Source organism: Taurulus bubalis (assembly GCF_910589615.1).
Source record: "Taurulus bubalis genome assembly, chromosome: 19".
Taxonomy (NCBI): domain Eukaryota; kingdom Metazoa; phylum Chordata; class Actinopteri; order Perciformes; family Cottidae; genus Taurulus; species Taurulus bubalis.
In genome coordinates this window covers 6,288,678-6,295,326 of record NC_136607.1, presented here as the reverse complement: position 1 = coordinate 6,295,326, position 6,649 = coordinate 6,288,678, and positions in this window count along the sequence as shown.

The window sequence follows — 6,649 nt, the reverse complement described above, 5'->3', positions numbered from 1 at the left end:
ACAAAAAACTGCGATCAAGTCGGACAGTTGTCAGCTGTGTATACGCAGGAAGTCACAGAAAAAAGTATTTCCTGTTAGTTCCGAACTTTTGTTTACTTGTAGTTTACAGATCACGTTTGGATTTATTATATGTGTTTATAAATATATATTTATGTAAAAATGAGTGTGTAGCTGCATCCTTTGGTCTTTTGATGTCTGCCTGTGAAATGCATTACTAGTAGTTTTGATGTGTGTTGTATAAATACGATTTTGTATTAACAACCACACAATAAATGTTTTTAGATCAAACATGAGACTAATAGTCAATAATCCAGCATTAAGTATTCCAACTACACATAAAATACGAATTTTCTACAACACGTGGTGTTTGCTGTCAGATCTAAGAGCCAATCAGCTCTCTGATGTGGCGAGAGCCAGGCGTTTCCCATCATGCACTGGGCCAAGCACTCGGGGGAGAGCCACTGCAGCGCCTGCCTCTGAAATCGACGGTCGGCTTAGCCTCGTGAGAGTATCGTTGACCACGTGTGCATGACGTCAGAGCAAGTCGGGAGCAAGTCGGACACAAATCTAACCGGCATGCATTGCGCGCCGATCGCCGCCGATCGATTCTGCGCAGAACTGGCTCATCTCGAACTATCTATTATTTGGCAATTTTACAAGTGTGTCAAAAGTGTGTGAAAATATAGAGAAATGTAAAATAAGATCAAATAGGATATTCCTTTATTAATCCTGCAATGGGGAAATTGCAGGATTACAGCAGCAGACAGGTAAAGTGCACACAAGAGCATAAACAAGTAATATACATAAACAGTAATAAAAACAGTAAAGAATCCACAATAGCAATATTATATATACAGACAAAATAAAATATTAAAAATATATTTATATTGCACCAGTTGAAGTGATTGAAATGTTGCAGTTACACTACAATTTATACTGTTGGGCAAATGAGGAAAAAAACCCTTTGTTTTTGTATGTGGAATTTGTCTTCTAAAATCAATGACGGCTTTTATAACAGGGGGAGATTAACACTGTGTTCCCTTGATTAAATTTTTAATTTGTGACCTCACAGTTTCATTTGTATTTGACTCACCACTAGGAAAAGGACTATATCATCATCATGATCATGATCATGATGTTCATGATAATCATCAGTCATCATCACGGGCTGCCGAGGGCACGTTTTCAGCACCAGGTGAAAATTAGCTTAATTTGTCACCAATGTGTCAACTTGTAATTGTCGTGTAGAATACATGAGAGCGGAGGGGAAAGGGTTGGAAGAGCATTCAAAAAATAAAGTGAGTTAAAAAACACAATCTATTAGCTCACTTCCACAGATGGCTTAAAGATAAAGTAACAGGAAACACAATGGGAACTAAAGAGAAATGGAAATTAATATTATCGGCGATCAAATGTGGGCCTTGCCTTGATGGCCACAAGCTGACAGTCATACGCAGATGGAGCTTGGATGGAAAACTAGAACGAGAGCATGCATACTAATCTCATCTACACATTAATCATAATTTGCATACAGACAGAAAAAAAACAACAAGCGGCTCCAAGCATTATAACCTTTTCCTTGATTTGTTGCTGTTGATTACAAGGAAGTTGATTACAGTGGAGACATGCGAAGCCACCAACTGTCAAACAGTCAAAGTGTTTATTTGATGGAAAGCTCAACTCCAAATTAAGACTAAGACATTTTGGCACCAGCAATATTAATGAGACTGATTATGTGAAACAACCGCAGAGGAGTTTGACTGCTGGTCTTCGTGTAACTGAGCTATTTATACATGTATGTCTGTGGCTGCATATCAGGGCACAGTGATGCTGCAGCGACACACTCATTGAGATTGACCCCCCCTGACCTTTTCTCCTTGAATCTCCAGAGTCTTTCCAACAGGTATGTGAAGAAGTGTCTGATTGGGTTGATGGGTGATTGCACACTGTTTGAATTAGACTAATTGGGTGTCTATATCTGTGATGCCTCTACAAACAGAATCCAAATAAGATGGTAACACTTATATTATGATATATTCAATCTGTTGAAGTGTATGGAAGCTGCGTAATGACCATTTAATTTAGTATGAATTCCTCTGAGCAGGCAACCTTCCAAGGGCTCTTTTAAGGCTGGAGGAGGAAGAGGAGGAGGAGGAGGAGGAGGAGGAGGAGGAGGAGGCTGTGGGAGAGCCCCAAATTGAACCGGTCTCTCGTGTGAGGCTAAATCCAATGTACGGTATTTTTTGTTTCAATTTGGTCGAATGAGTGGATACATATCTGACGAACACAGCCGTTCTCAGCTTGATCCTCATGTTTTGTCCTTGAGAGGAGCGTCTTCATCACAGTTAAGTGCAGATGGTAAATGTGCTCATCTTCCAGCATCACGACCAAAGCAAAAAAAAGCCTGATATGTATTCCTGTCACAAAATCCCAGCATGAGTTTCTCAGAGTTCATTTAAGCCGGTTAATCCGTCCAGCAGGTAGTAGATAAGCGTTTAAAACTCTTTCTGTATATTTAAGTACCAGAGGAGGGCGCTAGAGGACTGTAAAGAGTTCACATTGATCACGTTGACCACTGGAAGCACCGGTTGGAAAATGTCATGGAAACAAGTCATTAGGTCATTATATAATGTTTTACCATTTGTTTCACCCAAGTCTTTGGATCATCATTTGTCCTTAGACATGAAACAATCTGCAACAATATTCACTTCACAACATCATGAAATCAGTGACAGCATCATGAATGAAAGTTTACCCTGGAAAGCATCGTCTGCAGTCGTCAAAAAAACAAACAAGTTGTTGTGGAAACGTTGCTAGTACATTGTCAAATATATAATATTGAAAGGAAGAAGGCTTTTTAAGGAATCACATCTTTTTAGATGTTTCACACACAGTGAGATCACCTTGAAACATCCGACTCCAACCGGCAATCTGATATCCGAGAGCCGGTGCATCCAAGCTGATGTCAAGTGAGATGACAGCCAGTCATTGTGTAACACTGGTGCAGTGTTGTCCAACAATACTGGCGCATGCTATCATGAATTACTTATCGTGGCTTTTCCCAAGCCCAGAATCCTGCTACATTCAGAGGGCTGCACAATGACGCACTGCTGACAACATGCAGTTACCGTTGAGTTCTTACTCTTCTTCTCTTCAGCGTTTCACTGTGTCAAAATGTTTTGGCTAAAGGGGGCGAGTGCATTTTGCTGAAAGATGTTTTAAAAATATATATATTTGAGCTCAGTTCTGTGGCTCACTCATAATGATTGATTGGTTCTTCCACGTCCCAAGTCGCTGCTGTTGACACTTCATGCAAAAGTCTGTACAATTTAAATGGAATATCATGACACATAATAAATAACACCTTGCCTCCAACCTCTGTTTGCATGCTTAGAATGACATTCGTCCACACTTTCTACTCTCACACACACACACACACACATGAAGGGCATAATGCCCTATTTCATCAGGGCGCTCTGTGTTATGCATTTTATCCATGTTTAACCATATTAATGATCACTCAAGGACATACGCATATGGCAACGCGCATAAGCTCACTGACTCATACAAAGTTGCAATGTTATTGTTTGCTTTGTTAGACTTTTTAATTGTATTATTTCCCGTACAAAAGCCCAGACAACAATCTTTCACAATCTGTAGGCAAAACATAATTATTCATCTTAAATGTTGCATATTTTTGCAGTACATCAATACACATTCCATATCTGGAATAAAATGAATGAAGGGTGCAGTGTGTGTGTGTGTGTGTGTGTGTGTGTGTGTGTGTGTGTGTGTGTGTGTGTGTGTGTGTGTGTTGTGTGTGCCTTTCCACTTAGCTAATACCAAGTGTTGTGGCACTGTGCCCTGCTCATCTGTTCAGCCTAACGTCAAGCCTCAGACCCCGCGGTGGAGAAGTTGCGCCGCTGAATGGTGGCCAACCTTTTCTTCATGCAGATGGATGGCTGCGAGTCTTACCATGAAGGTCGGCGCTTTTTCAAACCCATCTCCAGCTCTGAAATGAACTTCCGAGACTTGATCAGCATAATAGTTTTGTCTGCGTGCTGCATTTGCTATGCTCAAGCGTGTGATCCACGCCAATAGGTCATGCCAGATAATTAAACTGAGAAACAGAGGGAAATCCAATACACTCTATTACAACTGAGGGCGCCTGGGACTCAGGGGAGGCTTTGGTGTTGATAGACTGCATATAAAGCTTTTCTAAAGCATCAAGCTTCCACTGAAAACACAAGTCGGTGAATGCGTCGTTGTTGACTGACAGTGGTGTCACATTACAGACATCATATTAATGTATGGCGGCTGAGGGAGGTCACTCTGATGAATGCTTCTCGTCAACCCTTGACCGTGCCGTATTTTTAATCACGATGAAGCTACTCGTTCTTTCCATTAATTTGTCTTTGTTTATGACGTCCTGATCAGCAGTATTTAGGAGTTGTGTTACATACTATTCAGGTAGTTCTGAAAAGTGAAGCCAATGCTGGAGGGCCTTAAACGTGCCTTCTTTCTAATGGCCAGCAGGGGGCTAAAAGTAGTCTGATTGATTTATAGACTATTTACTACTCAATTTATTTCCACAGTAAACATTGTAGACTTGAGTTAATTAGTTCAATCGGTAGTTTCAAGTCCTTTTCAATACGGCATGATGTTCATTAAGTAAATGATGATCCCATTTAGAGTAAAATAGACCATAAGGCATGGTATGGTTTAGGGCGGGGCTACCTTGTGATGGACAGGTCGCAACCCCAGCGTTGTTGTACACTAGTAGCAGCTCATGAAGCCTCAAGTCTCGAGTGCAAATAGTAAACTCTAAGCAGGTGATCACTTGAGGCATTTTTATCAGATTTTGAGCAGACAGTTGTTTTAATCTCAAACTGTAGCAACTATCTCCACGCTCGCACACACATCCAAAGTGTTGACATGCAAAGCGGCACACCTTTGTTTGTTTTGAAGGCGTTAATGAGTCACGGTCGACTTGTTACCTGTTGGATTATAAATGAGAACAGTAGGCTTTAGAAAGTCATGCGTCTTGTGTTATCTCTTTCGGATTAAAGGCCTCAAATGCAATTCACAGTCATCACCTGATAGAATGTGGGTTTATTCACCAGGGGAAGGCTGACAAAACCAGGCGTCTCATCTCCATCAACTGCCCAACACCTTTCTTTTTTTAATTCTGTTTCCTGACAGTGTAAACCACTGTATGTTTTTGTTTTTTTAAACACAAATGGAAGAAAATCCCTTTACACATGTTCTTACTTTTTTTACTTGTGCTTTGAGCACGTCATCGACGCCCATTGCTAGGACCACGTGCCTTCTTTTTTTTTCAGCACCAGCTCGTATACCTTCCATCGAGGTGGACCTTCCTTCCTTCGACCGGCGTGATTAGAAGCGATCGGGTGCACCCTTTCCTTCCTGCCGAATCCGCCCGCTTGTGTGGGCAAGTGTTTGAATTCAATATGACCTTTTGAAGAATGTGACGACAGAGGGCTGCCGGAGCCCGGTTTGACAAGAACCAGCTCCCTCTGTGGCCCCTGACCTCAACCTCCCTCCAGCCATGTGTCGATTCAGAGCCGGGGGACAACGTCTGCACAGTGCGGAGACTGTGGGGAACGGCTGTACTTTGGGGCATGTTGGCTTATTTTAAGGTTACGTTGTTTACTTAGTTTACGTATTTATTTGAGCGTAGTGGAGCGTCATAGTTTGACTCATTGGGGTTTGATCAAGCGTCAGGATGTGAAGTTGGGATGAAAACTTGTCAAAATAATCTGTTTGTTTTTGTTTATTAATATTTGTCTTTATTTTCATCTAAAACCCACGCCTCAGCTGTATCAGTGGTTTCATTTTGGGTTCCACTGAGATGATCATTTCATAACATGATGACACCTTGTTTACTTTTCATAGTTCAAAAATATCCTACAATATTATTCATTTGTTGTGTGTGTGTATTTGTAATGTGATCAGTTGGGACTTTGCTGTCGGCCCTAAAACCGGCAACAGTCACAGTTCAGGGCATTCGGAGTCAGAGAAATCTTAATTTTAATTATGCGAACCTGCCTGGCTAGAAATATTTCACACAGTTGTCAGAGTGCAGCGCCAATCAAGACCAAAACCGGCTGTGATGTGTTAATTAAATTCAGGGAATGTGGAACGGCTGATAAAAAAATATGATTATAGAAAAGGCAAAAAACTTTAAATTCTATGTAAAAAAAAAAAAAAATACAAATTGATATACTTTGCCCATTTCCCTGATGAAACACCTGTTAACAAATACTTGCATACTGTTTTTTTAATTCCAACAATAGGGTTGGCAACTCGAGCACAAACTGCTGAAAAGTGACCCCGTCGGGCAGAATTGGCCTCCAGGGTGCAGGTGCTCTCCCGGCGGCCGCCGAGCCACACCAGTTAATTAACACCACTCGAGTGTGTCAAGAGGAGGGAAGAAAAATTGCTGCTCTTAGTGGTGTCACAGCTCGGCCTGCAAGACGCAAGAAACGAGGTATGCAGGGGGAATAATAATGGATTCATTTGAAAACCGCCGTGATAGTAAATTACGAGAATTTGAACAAGTATATTGAAAGGCACAACAGGAGTAGAACCTATTACGACGAAACACAAATGCGTCTGTGCATGTAAT